General features: G+C 37.2%; 1 protein-coding gene and 2 long non-coding RNA genes across 7 annotated transcripts in view; 1 reads left to right on the top strand and 2 right to left on the bottom strand.

The window, feature by feature from the left end:
• LOC126923356 (uncharacterized) overlaps nt 1–24,888 on the top strand; it is a 50,450-nt gene that overhangs the window by 2,520 nt on the left and 23,042 nt on the right. Inside the window, exon 1 of one of the 4 annotated variants that reach the window (XM_050736728.1) lies at nt 9,926–10,863. The exons of 2 other annotated variants lie outside the window; for them this stretch is intronic. The gene's annotated coding sequence lies outside the window, so the exon portion shown is untranslated. Of the gene's footprint in view, nt 1–9,925; nt 10,864–24,888 lie in introns of those variants that run through there. One more of the 4 variants, XM_050736727.1, reaches the window with a different exon arrangement.
• Nucleotides 6,001–6,754, bottom strand: LOC126923384 (uncharacterized). The gene is made up of 3 exons (XR_007713140.1): nt 6,665–6,754; nt 6,287–6,355; nt 6,001–6,076 (listed from the first exon to the last, which is right to left on the bottom strand). It is a non-coding gene; the product is annotated as an uncharacterized LOC126923384 (long non-coding RNA).
• LOC126923380 (uncharacterized) lies at nt 13,675–17,286 on the bottom strand. Of its 2 annotated transcripts, XR_007713136.1 has the most exons (5): nt 17,176–17,286; nt 17,033–17,089; nt 15,916–16,594; nt 14,832–15,829; nt 13,675–14,715 (listed from the first exon to the last, which is right to left on the bottom strand). It is a non-coding gene; the product is annotated as an uncharacterized LOC126923380 (long non-coding RNA). The 2 variants fall into 2 exon arrangements; XR_007713135.1 differs by lacking the exons at nt 17,033–17,089; nt 17,176–17,286 and having other exon boundaries at nt 14,832–16,001.

The following is a 24,888-nucleotide window of genomic DNA, read 5'->3' as shown; positions in this document are numbered from 1 at the left end:
GACAACATTACTTAGAATTACAATTAAACTTTATTACCAGATTCTGTATAATATACAGGCGGTTATATCTTATAATTACAATATGAATATGTGCAATAATTGTTCAGTTTAACACAAAATTAAATGAAGTGTTTAGTATTGCAAGATAAACTTCAAGAAATATAATGACAACCTTTTAAATTATTGAACATATTTTTACTCAAAGACAACTACAAGATGAAAACCTATGTCGTTTTCGCCCATACACAAATCAATGAGACTATTTAATAAATATCTAACAATAACAATAAATAATTTAACTACAATCGCGATCGCAGCCAATCAGCTCGTATTATTTGCTATATAATTAATAATTGTATCACGTATAGTAATGCGATTAGTAATTATATATGAAATAATGTCGATTACCCGGGTCTCACCACGTGGAGGTTGCTGCGAGTGGAGACCCTCCCTATCCACGATCCCATCCACCCTTCCTTTTACGCAAGAATTGACTAATTTTGTATTCAAAAGTTTAAGGAAATTCTTCTTTTGATGTGCGTTTGCAAAACATTCAAACCTCTGATCGTTATACAAAAGGAACATCAAAAGAAACTTTTAGAAAACCGACGCGAACAACTAAATCTGACAGTAAAAAATATAAAACTTAAATACTATTACTACTACTACTACTACTACTACTACTACTACTACTACTACTATTGCTACTATTTATTACTACTACTATTACTAAATAGTACTTTAATTATGCATGCATTTAACCCAAAACTAACCGCAAGCACTGAAAGCATTAAAAGCAACGTATTGGAAAGCATCCTATTTGCTAATTTCAAGAAAACCTCTACTTAATTGATAATCAAATTTAATTTGCCTAGTAAAATCCTAAAGCTCTTATGAGTTCTAACTACACAAATATCTTAATATAATAAAGGGGCTGGGACAAAGTGTATTTTATGAAATGATTCCTTCAAAGCGTATCGTATATTTGTAGCTTGAAATACTCTGTTACCTCCTCTTCCCACTGTTTCTGTAGATATTTCTGAAACAAACTTGAATTTAAATCGATTAAAATAAAATAAAAAATTTTGTATTAGCTCTACCTATGAGGGTCTAAACGGGTCTTTATATGTAGAAACCTTCCTACCACGAACCTAGAGATCTCTTTAAACCCTACTCATCAGAAATCTAGAGGTCCTTAAATTTATCCTAAGTATCAGAATTCTCAACTGTTCTTCTACGAGTCCTAACTAGAAAAATTTGGAAGCCTATTTATAGGGATCCCATATAAAAGAAACCTATCTACACAAAAATTGTCATAAAGGGAAGGAACGGGAAATTGTTTGGAACATTGTGTGGGATACATAATATAATTGTTCTTTAGTCGATCTCACGATGAATCCTGAAACAGACACAAATCACCAAAAAGTTATTTCAATTTTATGAGATATATGTAATTAACTACCAATGATTAAACATTTTTTTTTTTTTTGTTTCTTCTTTTCTAATACCTACTATTCCGTATTTGAGTCGTTTGTTCATATGTATCTTTCAATAGTGATTAAAATTCCATATATATAATTTACACTTTCCACGAGTTAATACATCTGGAACATACTTAATTATTGAATTGGTACTTAAAAAAAAAAGCTGAAAGAAGGACACATTAGGCACAAGAAAATATGAAATCATCAAAACCTCAATATGAACTTAAAAATTTGAATTTAAATTTGAATTAAAAGAATTGAATTTAAATTGAATTGAAATACTAAGATGAAAAAAACGCGATCAAAACCATATGATTTACTTCTAAACCATCAAATGACCTTTCATTTAACCAAGACAACAATAACTCTTTCACCAAACTAATCAATTCATATCAGTTGTTACAAAATAAGACTATAATAACAGACATTCACTGTTATTAATTTTAGAAAGATAAACTGGAGTTATATATGTTTTTTAAATAAGTTAATAATCCAATAGTGTACGGAAATGATATTCAAATATTTCAGTATATCTATTTCTCTTTATATATAATATAATAATATCATTCAAGAATAATAGTATTCCTCCGCAAAAATATTCATTATTATTAAGAAAACATATCTTAGCAGTATTTTCAATCACAAACACTTTAGTAATAAAAGGAGCTGAAAAAGAAATGACTCTAAAAGCCAGAAGGGCCATCAAAGTATCCACTCAATACAATCCCCGGAAACAGACCGTGAGTGGAATATTCATTCTATTCCACAAACTTTAATTTACTACATGTAATTATGAAATAGAAAATTCTCAAAATCAAATCGCGATAAGTACTTCATCATATTTGCAATATTAACTAATTCATTATTCACTAATTCACTATATGAAGAAAAAGCTAGTTCAAATATTATACTATACTAGTACAAACTGCAATATTATAAAGTTAATGAAACGTTAATAATTTTAAATCTAATCTTAAAAGAAGGAAAAATTTTAAAGGACACAAGAAAACTAATATGTATTACTTTCTTAGAAATTCTGGAAATTCGTAATCAAAATTGCAAAAGAAAATCGCGATATCATAATTCGCAACTCTAAAGCAAACACATCATTTTATCGCAACTCTAATTCAAACCGTAATCATTCTCTCGTGACATTAATAAAAAAAATCGCGATTTGCCCAATGTAGTGGAAGGCTGACATATACCAGTGCAACCATTTAAGAGGTTGCTGATGAACGATCACAATCGTACAACTTTTGTAGCTGTATCGAGTGATTCAGGTCTTCCACAAATGCAGTCGAAGGGTTTTGGGTATTTTGTAAACGCAACTCTATTTAACAAAACGCGACCATTCATTATCGCAACGCTAAAAAGAAAAATAATTAGAAATCGTGATGGAATATTATCGCAACGCTAACTCTTAAAGTGAATTCAGTGAAAATTACTATTTACTATATGAAAAGCTACTTCGCATATTTTAGTATTGCAACTTACAATACTATACAATTAATTAAAAACTAATATTTCTATAATCTAATTTTAAACAATAGAAAAGGATAAATTTTGATACGTATAATTCTCTAGGAAGTTCTAAAAGTTCATAATAAAAATTGCAAAAGACAATCGCGATGTCGTAATTCGCAACTTTAAAACAGGCGCGATTATCATTTTATCGCAACTCTAATTCAAACCGTAATCATTCTCTCACGACATTAATAAAAAGGCACGTTATTATTTCGCAACTCTAATTCAACCCGTAATTAATCTCTCGCGACACTAATAAGAAAAACCGCGATTTACCCAATGTGATGATGGCCTGTGATATACATCGGCCAAAACAGAAAAAAAAAGAACTATTATTACTACTACTACAAATACTAAAAGCGAGCATAGTGACAAAGTAGTAACGAGAATGACTTTCCATGCTCTGGATGATCCAGGGGATGGAGAGCCATTGGTAGTTGCCCTCTTGAACGGCAGTTTGCCGGGCCTCTTCGGCTCATAGCCTCTTCTTACTTCGGGCGCAATACCCGCTGAAACTTAAATCTAGGCTCGAGTCTTTCTAATCGCAAAAATAAAAAATAATTTATAAAGGTAAAATAAAAAGATAAATCGCGGATGCTACTCCCAGCGCACATGGACGACCAACGATCATAGCGACCGCTGTACGTTCGCATGTACAAGCTCGAGCAATAAACGTTCGTTTCGGAACCCACTCGCGACCACGACCGCGATATTCGAAAAATCGATAGGCAAGGCTCAAGACAAATGGTATGCTCCATTCGTGATGCCAGCTTCACCGTCAATTTTTCAAATCAAATTTCCTGAAACAGGTTGGACACGCGAAAACGCGCCTACCCGACGAAAGACTGTGCCAACCTGCCCGGCCCTACCTACTTATAGTTAACATTCATACCAGAAAATATGCTACCTATCCTACCCGGAAACCTTTATTTGAAACTGAAAAAAATGGCAAAACAAGCATACCAACACATTCACTCCACGGTTCTCACACATAACCCGGGCGCAAAGGCCTACACTAGAGAGACGTCCCGGGACGCCTCCGACACCCGAGTTTGGCATACAACTTTCACACTCTAAAGTACGTACCATTTTCCTGAAATCGACTGATGATGGCTAGCGACCATTGCGTAAAAATATTCTACATATTTCAACTTTGATTATCCAAATATATTTAAATTTCAATATTAATTAAATACCCACAATCGTATTTAATCATGTATATGTATATCATATAAAGAAATAATTTGACTAGAATAAATCGCCGTATTGTAATCAATGTAATTATCATTGCAGTTTAATACTGAAATTAGTATTATTACTATTTATAATCCACAATATTTATTTATTAACACTGTTATTTTCAATGGTAATTGGATTCATATTTCCGAATCCATAACTATTTCAACATTATAATAAATAGCAAAAACGACGCAATTCCACAGCCTAACCACATACACACACAGTGGAAAATACATCGTGCACGATTCGCTAACGCAACGTCAGTCGCTGAAAAAATTGTTAAGTTTATAGACTACTCATCATGCTCATTGCCTTCCTCCCACCCAAGAAGCACCTGGGCACGTGAATGAGATTCTGACAATGAACATGGAAGGGGTTAAACCTGAAAATCCTATGCTAAAAATATGATTAGCCTATCTATTATATTTTCTGTCTAACGGGCTAATATTCTTTGATTTTGCAATCTAGTTTCATTTCAAATTTTAATAATTCTATATTGTATTTTACTTTATTATTTTAATGAACAATTAAACTATTAAGCTAGAATGAAGGAAATTAATGAAGAATATAGATATTTATTAAATATAAACTAAGATTCAATGCAAGTAATATTAATATCAATGAATTACAATGGACTCTAAATGAACTGTATTATTCGAAATATCCTCAGGCGATATCTTTATCAAAACACATCTTTGAAAACACAAAGAAACGTTCAAAACTTGTTTTGATTCTGATATCAGCCTGCCGCGAAGTGTTTTCTTGCGCGTGAAATTTGATAACATCCGTTATGACGGGCAGACAAAGTTATACTTTAACATATACTTTCATATTTCATATTCCGAATTTTACTGAAATTATATTGTGTACTCAAATAATAAAACTGCTCCATACCATTGTAAAGCAAAAGATTAAAATAAATATCATTTATAGTCTTTATCAGCATTATAATAACTTTAATCATAATTGAATTTCCATATTAACGAAGTCTGAGGGCATCAGACTTCTTCACTACAAAATACTTTGATTTTATAAATAATTATAATGAATATATTATGAAATTTTCAATCATATGCATATATATACTAATTATATCTCATAATATAATATATTATTATATTATTGTCAAGATTATATTACTTAAACAAAATACTTTATATTGCAATATGTAAATATCATACTTATATATATTATATATATTATCATCAACATTTAAAAACGCGGTGTGCAAGAAAACCTATCCTGAACTAATAAACAAAATATAGACAAAAAATGTTACTACTCACGGGTATAAATACCCGCGGTCACTATGCTCGTCAAAAATTCTACGTATACAACCAATCACCCGTGTCGATTCGGACCTTTCATCCTTCGACATGATTGAATGACCGGAGGAATACAAATACATGCGACTCACGATTAGATGTGAAGAATATTGTCTTCGATGTTGTTCTGATCCAAGGGAGATCATCATCAAGTCATCATCAAATTGGAATCGTCGAATTCAATGGAAGAAAACTGTAACTAAGCATAGAATATTTTAATTTACTCGTAATAACGGTGTTAATTACTTTAAAAGTTTGAAATGATGAAAAACTAATTTTTACTAAATAAACATTTTTTTCTATTACTATTTAATTTAGGAATGAAAAATTTACAAGTTGTCAAATTATCAATCAAATTTTATTTTTTAATTAATAATAATTATCATAAAATATAAGAAATCGGCTTAAATAAAATACGAAATAGATAGTTACTTACATTTTTGGCTTTTGAAATACCACTAGGTATTTTCCAGGAAACAGGAAGAAGGGGAAGAAGTGGCATACCTTTAACAAAATATGAATTATTATTATTTATTTTCAGAAATACAGCGATGGTTCAAATGAACTATATAAAATTCTAATCAACTATAATTAGAATAAAAATTAAAATTCTAATATGAAAATTTAAAACCAGATTTTAGTTTTTAATTAATAATAATTATAGCGAAATACAAGGAATAAAATTAATAAAATGCAATGTGCAAAGATTCTTACATGTATAAATTTAAAACACCGCTACATCCTTCCAAAAGAAGAGGGAAAAAGATGAAAGTTATGAAAAACCTGTAACAAAACATGTTAAATATTATAAGTTGTTCTTGAAAACGTACTTGTGATTGTTAGAAAACTTAAAACAATGAAAAATAAAACTCTATTCGAACGTGAAATTTTAATAATAAAAAGATTTGAAATTCTAATAAAGTTTCATTACTATATAAAAAATGGAACTTTAATACAATAATGACAGACTTAGAAATTGAGGCTCTACCAATTTCTGAACGATATCAAACATTTTTATTGTGTATTTCAATAGCAAAATTTTAAGATTTTAGTTCAATAAATAAATCAAAATGTAGTGTACGAAAAGCTTACATTCTTGAGCTCCAGGAAAGGCTTTATCCTCTTGCGAGACCTGCGACTCTACTACCGAAAACGAATGTTTAACAACAACAAAAAAAAAAAAAAAAAAAATAATAGACTATTCCGCGTCCGTTTAAGTCAAATGACAATCGGCGAACACACTGACTCTAATTTCGCGTCTGATTATTATAACTAAATCTAATGAAGATTGTTATGTACTAAGTCAATATTAAATGTGATTTAACGCAGCAAACACTGACTTTACCAACCGCATTGCGCGCGGTCACAAAAATATTCTGAAAGAAAAACTTTATACGAGGTAAGGGATAGGGAATCGAGTGTTTGTTTACGAAAATACTGCTTTTTTAAAACTACGAATTAATTATGATTACAATAGGTAGAACCATATATCATATCAAGAGAACGAAAATATGCATAGAAATATCATACCAAGAATACGAAAGAGAATGTATCGTTAGTTTATTTAAAATATTTTTCAAAGTATTTTTTATTATTGTCAAATGTGTATATGTATGAATATTTTATGATAAGATTGATTTGTAAAAATTACCCGCCAAATTGAATGTCCGCCATTACAGCTTCAAATATTTTATGCATTACGTGACTTCCTTCTAATGCAACATGGTGTACTTTTTCTGACCGTTAAACAAAGCTGCGCAATACGAAAAAAACGCGATGCGCAGAACCTGTTCAAACCTGTCTGTGATAGCGTACTTTCTCGAATGTAATAGAAATTATTGAAAATGACGAAATTAATAGCCAATATTATATTACAGACAATTTACGAATAATGAAACAAAATGAAAAAGTTATTTGGTTTTTTTACTCAAATGAAACAAATCTATGTCAAATTTATGTTAAATAATCTTTTGAATTTCTTCGGAAACATAATTTAATATATTCGAAAGAAAAAAGTAATTTCCTTAATCTTGCATTTTTCATCTTGGTATTCTTAATAAACCGTAAATTTAGAATTTGTTATATTAGATATTAATTAAGTTAATATCACAAAATATTTATAATAAATGGAGTTAATCGCATAGTGAATAAATATTACCAATCACCTAACTACAAAAGGGAAACAAACATATAAATACGTTTGCCTTCCTTAAAATAAATGAAATATTACCTCATTTCGACGAAAAGTTATTAAATTTATTGTTAATCACCATGGCGTCCTTTTGACTTTCATCCCGTCCTTTCGAATTTCGCAGCATCTCTCTAATACTTTCAAGCTTCCTTCGGAATCAAATAATTGCAATCTGCACAAAAAAAGAACAAAATGTTAATACAAATGTATAAAAAGAGCAAATTATTTGAAAATGAAACAATAATCAAAGTCAAATTGTCTTCCGAAAACTCATTAGACGAGCAACCGGCAAATGGAGCAACCAAAAAAATGATAAAAAGAAGAAGATAACTAAATAATAGATTATAATAAAGTATTAAAGAAAAACGTACAATTAAGTGAAAATAACGATAGCGTGAATATGAAGGTAAAAAATGTCTATAAAAGTACCAAAGATATTTGTCACGAAGTGACACGAATAAATGTACGTCTAATCTCTCTGATTTTCCATGCTTAACTGACTCTCGCACCGCGATTTATCCTGCAAATTTCGGGCGGCAAGGAGCAGGGGAGGGGGGGGGGGGGAGGTCGCTAGTTAGATGCGTATGCACGAATAGGATTCGTCAAATTCCTGAAAAACCTATGCTCAAGGATATGTTTTCAACAATAAACATATTATGTCTCAAAAGAAAAAAGGAGAAAATAATATATTAGATTGAACACTGAGATGCACGTAGGAACTATAGAAAGTAAACACAAATGATCTAGTATCTTTTCGACGAATAGAAATGAATCTAAGAAACTGATTAATAGATAAAAAGCTGAAGAAGGATAATTTTTATTTCAAAATAAAATAATATCTGGGTCGAAGGAACTGTGATTAACTTATATTTTATACGTACATATGTATACAGACGAGCCATACAGACATATACAGACATATACATATTTATTATTCCTTTATTGATATTTCATTCGTATGAAAATTTTTTATTAATTATATGTTACTCATACATTATTATGAATCAGTAATGCTATTGTTAATCTGACGATTATAGTCAATTATTTGTATAAATGTTATAAGTGCTAAATGTTTTAAGACTTTTTCATATGTTATTCGTATGACAACTTTCATCAATTATGTATATGTTATTTGTACCTGCTGTTATTATTCGTAAATGTTTTAAGACATTCAAAATTCTTTTATCATCACTTTTTATTATTTTCGATCGACATAGAACAAAATAAAATATGATTCTAATGTGGAGTAAGGTTATAATATTGACAAGTAAGATTAAAATAAAATCCTACTAACCTTTTTAGAAACTTTTATTGTATACATTATACAAAACGTTTTAAAATCTCACTAGCACTGTAACAAGATACGATTATCGCAATTAATAATCAGTGATTGGTAAAATTTGAAACAGATCTGATAACATATATATTTTCAAGAAGTTTGATACAATGAACATAATATATTCTATATTCATACAAAAATTCCTATAGTAAATTCGAATAGTTTCGTGTATCATTGTATCTCGTTAGTCACAGTTCGATGTACGAAAAAAAAAAAAAACAAAAAAACAAAAGGGAAAGCAAAAACAAAACAGGAAAAGGGGAAAAAGATAAGAAAAGAATTATTAGGGATATGAAAGAAATATAATGACAGGAAGAGGAGAGGAAGAATGAATTCAACAGGTATAAAAAGGAAAAGAAAGATGAAAGGAGACAAAATGAGGAAAAAGATGAAACAAAGAGACAAAAGAAAGGGGAAGTAAATTACATACACATAATTATATCATTAATCATAATCAATAGTTAATCATGTACACATAAATTAATATATACAGTTTGATATGCAAAGTTTCGTTTTGTATGTCACATGTTTTGCTGAACTTCCTTACCATCTAAGTGTCAGTTCCAACGTTACCGATTCAAGAATAGATAAGATCGCAATACTTAGAGAAGTAGAATTGAAACTAGATTGTGGTATAACATTACAAACAAGATATAGAACAAGATACCTTATATGTAATCGTAAGCAAAATCTACAGTTTTGTACTTTTATAATATTTATTTACTGCACTTAAGTACAGTACATATTTTGTCTATAGTGCCACTTCATTTATAATACAGTGATGGACATCTTAACATTCGTCGACTTATTCGCACGACTATAATTGATATTTGAATATTATTGTAGCATCTCTTTCATCGATCAAAATTATGTAATTTTCACCTACGTATCTCTGTTCCCGCCAAATCAAAGTCGCGGTAACATCCGCCACCTTGTGGCCATATTCAGTATTAAACTAATGCATTCGCTAATTCGAAGATCAAATTAAAAATTCCTTTCTTTCGAACGTTCATCTGATTATTTAGAAATTCCTACTTCGTCAGCGTGTTCTAGCGTTTAATATGCTGTAAGTACAATAATAATACACAATAAAGGTATAAAGCTATTTCAAAAGATGTTCTTTCAATTCGATATCTATAATAGCTCGATATTCATACTTTTTCAAATTTTACGATCGCCATCTTTTTATATTCTCAAGTAAACATCACAGAATGAGAATAAATGTGATGGAAAACGACGTTAAAAATCAGTTTGATACAGCAGTAAATTCTTGTTCGTGAATTGAGTCTCTGCGATAATACTCATGCAATAACCGTTGCAATCGTTTTACGTCCGTGACGAAGATTACCTATTCTAAAAGCTAGATCTACCATTCAGTGTCTGTTTCGTGTTTATTTTACATGCATATATGGTAAGAAAACGACTGAATATCGACCACATACTCTTCACGTTTGTCCTTTCTGCCCCTCTACGTGACGCATCACAGGATAAACTGAAACCTGGCTTACATTACGAACAGGTGGAGGCGCCGGTGTCAGTAAACCTCCGGTCGTCTTAAAGAGCGGATCGCGTCAACGAATGTCTCTTCCCTCACGAGACCCCGGTGAACGAAAGTCGTGCCAGTTGCATTCGATTTCAACAATGAAAATTAATTTTCATCTGCATCGTGCTAGTTCGTGAATAAATTTTATTTCACGTGCGCTTCGAACCATGCATCGGGAAGGTTGAACGTAGATCACGTGTGACTCATAGGAAATTCAGGTAACCTCTTTGCATTCTGCGTTTTGTACCTTTATCGAATCCGATTCTATGCGATAATCGAAAGGTAGACTATCGTGGAAATTTTGGAAATTGGACGTAGTGAAATGTCTGTGAGGACAGGTTTACTTAGAAACTTGGATTTAAAAATTAGATGTTACGTTTGATACATAGTACCGATAAGACATGTTATCCAAGATGTCTTGATGCACGCGAACATAGGACGTTAATGTCCTTTATTTTTCGACCATTTCCCGAAGATGACGACGACAGGATCTCGTTTGAACTTCCTCGCTTCGTCCCTTTAAGGAAACGCCGGTTCTGGATCTCTCCGACTCTGACGATCCTTCTAATGCATTTTCGACCGTAAAAAAAACCTTAACGAGTCGTGCAATTTCATTCACACACGGTCGACTGTAAAAAGGAAACACGCGAACCACTACGAATCAGGCAACTAGTCTTTACACACATATGCACACCTGACGAAGAGCTGCTGCTGCTAATAAACCAGCGCACGAGAACGCATCTATGTTCACCGTGAAAAAGACCGATGATCGTTAGTTTTGTGCCAATTACGGCAATTATAAAATACCGCGTCTTTTTTCTTAATGCAAAATCACTCGGCACGTTTTCTCGCGAATGATTACACCGACGTTATTATATTCTGCTCTTTGTTGCATATACAATCATGGAACATGCTGGAATACTATTGTTCTCCTGAATGAAAACCCTTGCACGGCGGAACGAGTCTATTCGAAAAACAAGCCGTGGAATCGGGACTATTATTCTTTCACCATCTATTCGCGATGAATAATAATTATGAAACGTGTCCGTGGGACAATGGAAACTTGGGCAAATCGACGAAAGAGAATTACGAGTCTCGAGGCGAGGCCTTAAACGCGGCTAAATTCCTGGCTCCGATTCAATTAACGCTGTCGCGGTATCTTTGTGCCGATTACTTTCTTTGTTAGCCGTGGATCGGTGCCTAATAACTCAGGGTACGGCTGTTACATAACCGCGTGGGTGTGCACACGCAGAAGTCGTGCGAACCACTAACGCGAACTCGAGTAATTATTTAGGCAGGGAGAAATTAATGATACGGGAGTAGTGAGGCATAATAAATTAGGCGTTTCTTACGTGATCGTTCTCCTCCTTGCGGCACAGGACGAAGAACATTCACCTCTCAATGTTCACCAATCAATCACGTCACGGTGAAAGAATCGTGTCACGGACATTTCATGTACGAATCGATCCTCCTAATAGATATCTTATCTTAACGGAAACAAATTGTCTAGATGGAAAAGAAGAAACAGATATTCGTGTTTCACTAGCAACATTATGAGATTCTGTAACTTTGATATAGCGAGTAGCAGCCTGGAAATGATCAGGATACACGTGTACGGTTCAACATCCTTTTCCACGTGGAATAAAGTGACCGATAATGAGAACGACTGCCATTCCGGGTTTAAGTAAATCAGCCGCTCGATGTCCATCCTGGATACATAACGGTGCTTGGATTTCGTGCCCATAGATTCTCCGTTTCAACGTAATGATTTTATTGGCCGGCATACGCACCAATTTACGTAAATACGCACCGACCACTTTTTCTCCTCCGTGCTCGTGCAGCTGTAGTTTCACGGACCACGAGGAGGACTCCTTTGACGGTCACTCGTTAAACGTAACTTGTAACTTTGTACCAATTTACGATGTACGCAGCGATTTAATGCCCTCGGATACTAATAAACAGATTCTACCACCAACATACGTTATACCGAGCTAATCATAAAACGTACAGTTTCCATCAAGCCACGTCTTTCGTGTAGCGGAACGATCGATAAAAGAGGGAAGCTTGTAAAATAGAGCAAATAGAATTTAAATCCCGGAAAAGGGTTGAAACTAGAAACTCGTCCGATCGGTCCTATCCTATATTTATTTAACATATGTTAATACGTAGATCAGGTGGGGGTTGCAAACTGTTACACTGTTGGTAATGAATGAATGTTAATCGTCCCCTTTGTAATTACAGATACAGGAACGGAAGATAGCTATCATACGAATTAAACGATCGTAGAAAGTGGTAACGAGAGTATCTTATTTGCGGAGAGACGTATCGCATCTCTAATTGCTATCTTCTTTATCCGACAGAGTGAAATTGAAATATGTATATTAAAATTCATGGTATACATTCCTTCAAGTGTTATTAGAGATTGAAAGTACAAATCGCTTCAACACGCTGATCGTACGAATACAATTTTCACGATACTCGATGCTAATAAGTAAAAGATAAACGAGTAATGAATATTTTGGAAACGTCGGATTGTTTCCATGAGAACTTCCGCTACACCGTATGTTAGCACCGTATGTTACCAGTGTAATATTAATGGAGATAGGCTGAAGAAACACGATTCTTTTACCACATCAGAGAGAATAAGTTGCTCGTTAATTCCTGCGGACGTTAGCCAAAGCAAAACGTAAAGAAATACAGCGATGCTCTTCCAATTTTAATGAGAACGATAAGACAAGCTCAAAACACGTTTTACTTTTAATTGCATGCAGTCGCATTGATTAAATTTCTGGTATACGAACGGTTGCACACACACGCACGTATATCTGGGGAATCGCGCTTAGAAAAAAGTACGAGCGCGCTGATTCAGATCGGAGGTGATAGGACAAATACGAACTTTAATCAAAGCGACTAAACAAGTTCCACTAAAAGCACTTGTAAAAAAACCAGGAGAAAGAAACCACTCTATTAAAATACTGCTCTACGCACAACGCAATCGAGATCTAGGAATGTAAATTACTCGAGTCGAGTTAATGAACACGCATCAATTATATTTATAATAATCCGGATATGAAATAACGGGTGTAACGATGATAAATTTCTGTATACGATTCCGAGGCAAGATTACAATCAGTTTTCTGGGGTACTTGAACTTTACGCATTCGCACGGCCGTTAAATTGTCGGTAATTAAATCTAGGGGAATTTTTAATTTTTATCGAACTTTCTAAAATGTACTGTATTTGTATTATCAAACACTTGCATCCTCATCAGATGCGGTTGCATAAATTTCCGTTTTTCAAGCGTGTCTCTTTAAATTGATAGTTTCCTCGCATTCCGCGTTGGAAAGTAGTTCAGGGACATCTCGGCGCTAGCGAGCGTATTTCAACTTGTTTAATTCTCGGCGTTTAACTATCCGAAACGGTATCATTCGACGAGCCCGATCACTTTCCCGTAACATCAAGAAATTACCGATTAAATTGTTAGAAACTAATATGGTACGTGCGCACGCGATGATACGCCAAACAAATGCGACTGTCGTTCACTCTTGGCAGATTGCCCGAGCAGTAAGACTAAAAATTAAAATATATAGACCGTGACGATTGGAGAAGCCGGCCGGCACGCGACAATTTCTTTCTCTATTCTTTGCCACGGCGGCCGCGTAAAAGTTTCACCATGGTGCTCTTCTTCGAGGAAAGTTAATAAGAAAGTTCCTTCTCGTTAATTGCCGCGACAAAACGCGTTCGCCTCGGCTCTTAAACGCGGTTGTGCCATTCGAATGGCACGTCTCACTTCGTGTCCCTTGCCGTTAACACGATGAATGATCGACCGGCTAAAATGGCTGAAATCGTAAATCGATCTGTCCGAGGATGATTGAAAATGGTAATCGGTAACGTTTTTCCAGGCGTAATCAGTTGACGTGATAAATGGTGAGATATTTATTATCGTGAAAGCGCCTCTCATTGATCCAACGTGGTACATTTCTTTTTCCTCTTCCTCTTCTTCCTGTTCATGCATGTCATCTTAGTCTCTTTTCTTCTTCCGTTGCTAGTAGCAGCAGGTACTGGCGTATCTGCAACAAGTTCCCAGATGATCTAAACGTTGAAAATATAGAAGATACGGTAACCATAAATTAGTCGATTGACTGAAAGAAATGTGAGAAACGCGGCGATTTACGCGTAAACTTACCTGCTACGAGCATAATACAACGATACCACTATTATCGTCGTCATCGCCGTAATCATTATCGTGATTATCATCCGTTAATTACCGGCGTCCAATTACCTGCCACATCTTTACATTTTTTTTCTCTCACCCAGGGACGCTTATTTTCGATTCCGTTCACCGTTACCGTTTCAAGCTAGAACAGCCTCAGATCTATTATTAAACATACGCGAACCATTTATTTCCGTATTTCCACCCACACTGCGATATATCACCGAGAAACAGGGACAGTCGGATTAATTAGATGAAAGTCGCGAACAAAACCGACTTTCCATCGCGACGTCTGTCCGTCAACTGGAAACATTTAATTAACCGGAATTATTTTAACGACTCTTAATTGTCTTCTATGCAGATCTGCGATGTTTAACCGACGTGCGTCCGCTCGAGTGATTCATTAACTACATCGGTGAAGCATTTTCTTCGTTGATGGATTAAGTAGTCTCTTATACATACTACTCTATCCAAGTAATTCTAGTCACGTTGCTCAAGAGGAAAGAAAATATCGAACGAGCCTGTCACGGTTCTAAACGATTCTTCGAGCTTCCCTTTGCAGTTTTTCCACGCGAAACAATGTCGATAGACGTGAAAATAGAGCGTGTAATCGCTATGAATGTTAGAAAGAGCAGCGTCCTAAATGTGTACGTTGTTGCTGGTTGAGCGAATAATCAAAGTATCTGCTTTTTGCTACATCAATGTAAAATGTAAGCGGATCGACGCCATGGACCACGGAAAGGTTCTCCGTTTTTACGAGACGTTATTTATCCAGCGGCTTCCGGAAGCATTTGAGAGGATTCTCAAGGCGAAAGAAACGGACGATGATCGGTTTGCTGTAACAGAGCAAACGGTCTGCGAACGGTCCATTAAATCGTCCCGCGAACGATCGGAAACCGGCAACGAGGTAATGATCCGTTCACGCTAGCTAGTTGCTACTGTACCAACGATTCATTGTAGAAACTGTTACGCTACAATGACAACCAGATTAGTTTCGTTTATCATTCGCTTACGCTTTAGATTCGGCACTTTTTAGTAATGAAAAATTATACTTTACCATATTTTGTCAGAGATTGATCGATGTCCGATCAATCTTCCAACGACTTTTTCTCCTGCGATCCAAAGTATGAAATACTCTGAGATTCTGATGGCTCAAGCTTCGGATAGTTATCTTCCCTCTGACAACTATTTCTTCCACTGCATCTTCCGAGAGCAGGATCTTCTCTATAACGAAATACCTATAAATCACGCTAGGCTACCTTTTCACGCGATCACGGTGCGTATATGTCGTTTCCTAGTGGTCCATGTAAACACGTCACGTAGTTAAGAGCACGTGTAGCAATGCCGTGGCCCTCGTCCTGCATGGGAAATGAGGCTGGCGTGCCTGAATTTCAGCCGATCGAACGTGAATTTCTGCGAGCGCGCACGACTTCCTCTCGCGCATTCCATGCCCGTTACACACGGCGACTCGGCATTCTAACCACGGAGTTCCTAAAGCCTCGTTCACAGTGTGCATAGGTTGGCCAAGCCGAGCACAGTCGATGTAGCCGTGACTTCGCGTTCCTTTGTCTGTTGGCCAGAACAAAGACACACTCGCGCCGGCGGAAGTGTCGATTTTGTACGCGAAATCGTTTCCCCTTGTCCCAGGGAAACGTTCTCACGACCCGCCGTGATTCGTTACGCCATGACAAATGCAGTCATTTGATGTTCTCCAGTCTTATTGTCAGACTTGGAAACTAGCCAAGAAAGTAGCTACGTATTAGAGTTTTAATGTCTGAGGCAAACGAACGATAAAATGTTGCTGGGATTTTGTGTGACACTGAAGGAATATCGTGATTTGGCGGATTTATATTTCTAATAGTTTGTGTGCATCGCATCGTTAGGATTATAAAGCGCAGGATAAAGTGACATTGAGAGGAGTAACGTGAAATTATTATGATCTTTGACAGCGACACTATCTTGATGTTACGTAATGAGTTAGAAATCGTTTTTGCGAATATTAAGTGAGCAGATATTTTTCAGTGGGATAGTGGGGGCGTTAAAATCAATGACTTTCTCTATACATTTGCCTCTAACTGATAGAAAATTAGAACGTGGAAGTTATGAAATGTTCTCAGTTAAGACCATTCCATTTTTCAAATATACGTAAGAGAAGATATATCGCATTTACTTACGAGTCAATGATGCTGCTCTTTATTTCAAGGGACGGGTTTTTTAACGAAACTTCAAACCTAGAAAATTAATTACCAACGTGACCTCCTATTTATCAACATCGCCCCGCGTAAAAACAATGAAAATATATCAAAAGGCCTCATACCTAATTGTTATGTCCATCTTTGATCTCTGTCACGCAGAGCCAAGAACTTCTTTAAAATTTTCAACGAACTTCCCGACTCGCGTCTTCTCTCAGATTTCTTCCATGCAAGCAAGTATAATCGCGCAAGAAGTGCGAGCCGTGGACAGGTCGCCGCGGGAACAAACGTTCGCCGCAGCAAAACGCAAGGGATCGAAGCACGTAACGGTGCAACAGCGATACGAAACCCGAGGAACGTTTTATAAGGTGCTGTAAATTAGATTTCTCTTGGTCCCGAGTGTCAAACGTCACTTTAGGTTCGTACTGTTCTTATTTGTTCTTCTCTTTTTCGATCCTCTTCCGTTCGCCAGACGACACAGTGGTGCACGTGTGCCCGTGTAAAGGATACAGTTATGCGTTTCACGGCGAGAGGGAAAGATGGGACCTCGGCAGACGGAGGATCCGTTTTATAACTAGAGATTCATAACGGCACACGACCTCACAATGGACACTAGCTGCCAGGCAACGACGCGACGGGCCCAATGGCTCAGTCCGATCGAGCGATGTCTCTCGCCAACCACCACTTACTTACCGAATCGTTCTACTAACGTCGTGGAAACACTGACACGCGAGGGGATTCAGCTATTCTTTTTTTATTTTTTCCTTCGATGGTAATGACATTTTCTAGACGGGAGGTTTTGCATTAATCTCTTCAATACGAGCTACGTATCGCTGCATATTGTTAAAAGCCAATCAACAAGGGGCCAATGTGGTATCGATGTTTTGGATAGCATAGGATTGGGTTACTTTTTCCATTCTTTTTCTTATTGGAAATGATATCTTTTACTCTGAAGTTTTCGTATTAATCAAGTATCATAGAAGTGAATGTTGTATGGAAGATTTTGGATGCCTAGGGATTGAGTTATTTTCTTCGTCTTTTCTTACTAAAAGTTATATATTTTTTACGCTGAGGGTTTTCCTTTAATCTCCTCAATATGAGTTGCCTTTAATGCTACGTATTAAAGACCGAATAAGGATCAGCGTCGAAATGGTTTTCGTCTTTTCTAACGTTTCAACTAGACTGCCAAGCTTTGTATAAAATCGAAAGCATCGGCGGATAGACGCGGATAGGCGAACACGCGTGTGCGTATCTAAACCTGGTAGCGGGAAACGTGTATTTCAGACCGGTTTCTTGGAAATCGACGCAAAATATACATAAGGATGTTCAATGGATATTGAAAGAATTCAGCGTCGATATACCGTGTTTGAGAATTATTTGGACAATAAAAGGAACTAATAAGAGTTAAAATAATTATGAAAACAGCGTGTGTGCATTAAATATACACATGCGTCATTATTCAGCTAATTGCATAACTGGTTGAGATAACCGGATAATAATAATTAATGGCATCGATAATAATTATTAATGATAATACGTACACATATCTAGTATATTATATATTTGAACAGACGCTACGGAAAGTATTTGTACAACATTGTAAATATTTATTATAGCGTTTACATACTAATTAATTAGATCAAAGTATATTAAATTTAGTAATACTTCCATATGATTACAGACATTTGATCCTATAAAGATAAAATGTAGAGTCTCGTAGAAAACGGTTCGTTAGAAAATAAGAGTATTCGCAAATAATATTTGTAATCGCTGTATGTATCGATTTCTAGAAAAATTGCATTATCGATCACAGAAATGGACGAAAACACCTTATGTAAACACTTAATAGGAGATTCCATTGGATAGAAATAACACGAGGAGCAGTGCCATTTTCTTCGCGTTCACCGACATCGGTAAAAACATCGCGTCGTTGAAATAGAATTTAATTGACGTTAATGAATGATACGCGATACGAAAAAGATATGAAACGTTACACATATACAGGAGGAACGTGGAGATTTCACTTAGGAGCCGAGTCTCGTATTTATTAGTTCCTTCTTAAGGCGAGGAATCGCGAGGACAACGACGAACGCGTTGCGCACTGCTGGTTCGTCACAAAAGTAAAACGACCACTTCCCCTTTCGGAGCTGCAAGTTGTCTTGCAAATCGTCCCGGCGTAAAACGAAGCGTCGGCTCGTCGTTTCACCGCGGGGAAAAAATAATTATCCATGTGGTCGATATCTTTTTGTGGAAAACAGATACGGCCTTCCGTTAGAAACTGCCATGAAACGCGATCGGAGACACACGACAGGGTAGAAAGCACTAGTTTCACGCATCTTAATGGGTTAATAACGATAATCCCTCTATTGGACCATCCTCCTTGATCGACGATATCTTTGGAAAAAAAAGAAAAAAGAAAAAATAGTAACGCCTTCCGCCTGGCGATTCCAGTGGAAAGCATTTCGGCCCCTCGGGTAGAAAGTGGCGTGTTCGTGTGGAAAGAAGCGACGACCAATGGGCGTATCTCGTCTCTTGGTCGAGCATTAATGACTTCAATTTCCTGTAGATACAACGGCTAGCATCAGGACACGAATCATTCACGTCGGGAACCGATTATAGTCTACCAGTTCTAGGAAAACGATAGAAAATCATTTTCAAGATCGTCAGACGTTCCAGATCGTTCGAGTAGACATCGATACGCTTTATTCTGCTCGGTAGTTTCTTCCATCGGTATTTACATGTATTCGTGTAATTCTTATATCGGCAGTGTTCTATGGGTATTGAAACATGCGTGTGAAAGCAATTTTTCGAAATTCGAAGAATTAATCGACTAGCCGGATGAACATTCTATTGAAATTTCTGGCAGAGTTCGTGTCTGGAAATCGACTTAATTGGCAACCAGCAACCGGTCACGCTACGTATACAATTCATTCAAATGTTATTCAGCTTTTTGAGCGTGACTGGGGCTGGAACGCGAACAACCCACTTAAGGAGCGTTGTATAATATTTGGCCAGCCACGATCTCACGTGGCCAAATCACAATTGTAAATCAAGCCTTAGACAATTCCCAGACACTTTGCGGGCCGAACTTTTACCACGAAATTTTACAGGAAACAGTCGAACAACGAACTTGGTTCGTTTAGACTTCTCTTATTTGCGAAATTACAGTTATAAATTACGGTCTAATTTTTAACGCTATCGAATTATTAAACGCGTCTTGTCGGCACGTAAGTGAGATCATTGACATGGTTATTTGTACGCTTTTACTGCGCTTATGATTCATAGCACACGTTAGATTCGTATTGCCAACGAGACACACCCTCGACCAGTTGTCTTCTATTACAAAGACTTTTATCACGATGTCTTCTATATCTTTGCTCACGGACCGTTGCAAACACTAAACACAATCTTCCCATTTAGAATTTCTTTCGACGTGTTTCTTCGAAACGTAACATTGAGGTTGGATATTTGCGTGTCCAGTTCAGGGTTAACGGACTAAAAATATTTAAAAGCGGGCACGGCCGGGCATTTTTGAATGTATAATTTATCGGGACGAGGGCAGCGTTTACGCGGATTCATCGTTGACTCGTTGATATTACCATGGTAAAAATGCAGTTAGCGCACGGTCTCTATGTTTAGACGATCCACGGTCTAGCCTTAGCGGAGTCGTAATTCTTCTCTTGTCTTTGTTGCACGTAGACGAACAACGTATCATTTCCCGTTGCGCAGACTCTCGCTCGTCATGTTTAATGCGATAACAACTAACAATCAGCCGGGTCTACGCACGCGCGTATGAAAATCACCGACGAGGAAAGTGTTACCTTCCCGGTCCAGCTACAATCGTGCCTCAAGTGGCGGAATTTCGTTCGAACCAACTTGCAGTGCAACGAAAAATCAAAGAAAAAAACATACCAGATGTATAAACTGGACAATGCATCATTAATTATAGACGGGAGAAATTTTGGAAAGCGAGGAACGCCTCTGTTATTTTCAGTTTCACAAGCTGTGACGATAAATTCAGTAGACACGGCCGTGACTGGTCAGACACGCTCGAATCTGGAACGCAAAAATCTTGTCGCGCTTCAGACATTCTTACAAGCAGCGATACCAGCCTCGATCGAATATCTCGATCGACATTCGCCAAGATAATTTCGCTGTTCGTGCGCACTTTCGATTCCATCCGGAATAGATAATCGCCGCTGAAGTTGCTCGAAACTTTTCCTTGGGAAAACAAGAAGAAAATCATGAGAAATAAACACATAGTTGCGCTACTTTTCTTCGTAGTTTCCAACGTGATCCCCGAGGAGGTCTGACTTGCTTGCTTATAATCGTCAACTATGTGTTTACGGTCGTCATTTTCAGTTGGCCGAGCGAGTATTTACCGGACGATATTCAAATAATCTCGATCATTGCTCGCTCGAGCGAGTCGAAGCCAATGAGATGACCAGCGAGATCCAATCTCACATTTATTATCCTGAACCGCGGCGGCGGCGGCGGCGGCGGTAGCTTCTCTTCTCTTTCGTTTCCACCCATCGTCCTTTACCTCTGCTTTCTTTTTTCTCGTTTTTTCAATTCTTTGCCTCGTGTCTCGACCACGGTAGCGAGTCGCGGAATACTGTAATCAATACAACCATCCGAGATCCTGGTGCACGCGTCCTGGAACATCCTTCGCGCTCATTCCGTATCGAGGTCATCGAGAGAATTTTTTTCCACCAGACTCGTCGTCACGCGTGACAGCCTCGCGAAAAGCGGTCATCGGAGGACTCTCGGCAACATATTGTTTGCAATAAACGTTTTATTGAGACATACGGCCGTCCGGGTTTAGAATATCAACATCGGGACATCGAGACGCGATTGTTCCTTAGGAATTTTATGGAATTATAGAGATTAGGTTCCAAAGAAGATCGAATCGAGAAAGGTATTTATAATGCTAGTGCGATCGAAGCGCGATTGTGTGATGTTTAGGTTCTAAAGGAATTCGGAATTTTATAAATTAGATTCTAAAGAAATATCGAATTGAGAAAGGTATCTGGAATATTTGAAACGCAATTTCTCTAAAATTTTATGGAATTTTAGAGCTTAGATTCTAAAGAAAGGTAGAATTAGGAAAAGGCGAATACGCTACCTATTCTTACGAGATAATATTTGCTCGTTTGTATATTGGACAGACGGGCTGCGAACTTTTAGAAAGTGGAAATTACGGATAGTCGAGACGCGCAAACCGGTGGTTAAATGCAGCTACCGCGAGATCTAAATTTGCAGATAGCGGGAATTAAAAAATGGCGAACAATTACCAGAGCTGCAATGCGAGCATTATGTTATGACCAGAAAAAATGGCTAGGTTAATCGTAGATTAGCCTTTTATGCCAAAGAGAGTAGTTGCCGGGCTAATTATCATCAGCTAAGGATCTTGTTCTTTTCTTACCGAGCGGCGAACACTTCTACGCGCCATTTTCGTATCCCGGGAGAATGCAACTCCCGTAGTTGTATTTACAGTTTACTTAATTTCAGCAATTACAGTGTTCCAAGTAACGAACGTTTCGTTTCTGTTCCTTGACGGAAAAGTCTCACGTACCCCCGATTCTTCGACTCATATTACGACTTCTTTTTAAAACGGTAATTATTCCCCGTGTTCTTTCCCAGTTTTCACTCGCTATTTTTCGTTCTTTCTTTACAATCGATCCTCTGGTCACAGTCCCGTTAAAAGCGATACAAAAACGCCAGCGGACCGCATCATTCATCGTAGTCACGTTTCATAACCTCGAAGAGTGTTCGAATGCCCCGTGACTAGGATTATATCACGGTTTCAATACCGAAACCGATCTTGAGCTTTTAAACATCGTTCTTCAGACATCGTGACTGCGATAGGAACGGATCCCCGGGTATTTCGACACATCCTTCTTGGTTATTAACGCCACATTAGCATTCAATGGGGTCCATTAATTGACTGCGAATTGCCTCTCACGAAGATTGTCTATGGACGGAAGAAACAAAAAAGAAAACAGAGGAAGGAGGAAGAGGTGTTACGCAACACGGTATACTTATACGTGGTCTGTTTTACGTTAGACAAACTTGTAGAGCACCTTTGAAAATATCCAACAATGTTTTTCCAACAGGGAATTCGTCGGGAATGCGAATTGACTTCTTTCTCGGTCGCTGGAAGATCAGCTATGGAAGATCGACTATACTTCCGGGCGTCAGTTAGCATTCCACCGTCTAGAGGAGAATCGTGGTGCCATAGCGAAAAAATTTCTCTGGACTCTCTCGTGTAGTCCGCTAATGGTCGTCAAGATCGACGATCCGAAGTCTCGATCGACGTGATTTTTCCGGAGGATTCGAAGCGGATAAAGGTAACCGCATCGAGTCGTGGCGCCTCTTTTGCCGATCGCGCGCGGCCTCCTCCAGCATTCTCTCTCTTCATCCTTCCTGGCCCGAGATAACCGATACCTCGAGCAAACAGCCGACGGGAAGCATTACGAGTACCGTGATGCTTACAATGTGCTCGGCTCTATGGATTCAACTGTACTTCCCCAGTTCGTGCGACCTTCGTCGTAATAGCCCGAGGAAACACCGTGCGCCGAATGGATTTCATTTCGCCAAGTAATTGCGAGGGAGAACTACTTCTTGTACGGACCACTCCTTTATCTTATTTCTCTCCGGAGAAATATTGACTGATAAAACAAATCAATTACCCACGCGTAAACATTGAAAGAATATAGATGGAATTATTACATTCCCGGATCGTGATTTCCAGGAACTCGTTTAAAATAGAATCGAGCAGCTTCCTGGCTCCAAAGAATATAGATAGAATTATCATGCTTTGAATTGTAATCGACAGGAATTTTTATTTTAAGTAGAACAGAGGAGCTTTCTGGAATTAAGAATGATGGCGAATTGGGTAAATTCTGTCGAATGTTTTAATTCTGATCTTTGTGCCCGTAAGAAACTTTGCTCTTTTTATATCTGGGGAACGGAGAAAAATTTCATCATAATTCGAGTATTTAATTAGAGCATAATTGAGTACTAACATTGATGCCGATATGTAACTAGAATATTGTTCAAGCAGTGAAACTACTAAGTGAGAGAAAATGAAAGAACTCGGCAAATCAAGGGTGTAGAATTCCTAGAAAAAGGAGAGACAAGAAACGAAGAGAGGCATAATCGAGAACGTATCAGATTGAGTGTTTTATCTGGATGATCGGAGTACAATCGATTCGAAAAGAAACGCATACTATCATAAAGACAGAACTTTACGTAGGGAAGGAAGAAATTCCATGTTCTCGCATATCCCGCTAATGGCCTGCTCGAAGATCAACGACGCGGGATCGACGATCGGTGGATTTTTCGCGGTGCAGATCCACGGCAAAAGCCTACGAGGACACCGACTCGACCGAGTCATGGCGCCTCCTCGAGCATTGCATTACCTATTCACGGGCGGAACGTGCGCTCTCGCATGGTGCACGCGACCATCATCCTCTCGTGTACACGGCGAGCCAGCCATGGCGTTGTGGCCGACGAGTCTTCGCAATAACGGGCCGATCCTGGCGGTGTTCGCAATTTTCGAGGAATTAAAATGCTAGGAATGCCTGCTGGAAGGAACGCTGCGGTGCAAATTGCACCACGGCGACATTTTAAGCGGTCGGACAATTACCAGGAACGTTTCCTTCCCCGGACAGTTTATTTTATCGACGTTGCTGAAACGAGAGGAAAAAGTCTGACAAAGTGCAGAGTCGCTCTAACGAAGGGTCATTATAAATCAGGCTGCATCATCGGTTAAATCAATCGCGTTTTACTGTTACGCGCGAAAGAAACACTCGCACATCGGCGATGATTCGATT

This window comes from Bombus affinis, chromosome 13 (genome assembly GCF_024516045.1).
Source record: "Bombus affinis isolate iyBomAffi1 chromosome 13, iyBomAffi1.2, whole genome shotgun sequence".
Lineage (NCBI taxonomy): Eukaryota > Metazoa > Arthropoda > Insecta > Hymenoptera > Apidae > Bombus > Bombus affinis.
Note: the sequence above shows the minus strand (reverse complement) of the source record. Positions and strands in the feature narration are given on the sequence as shown.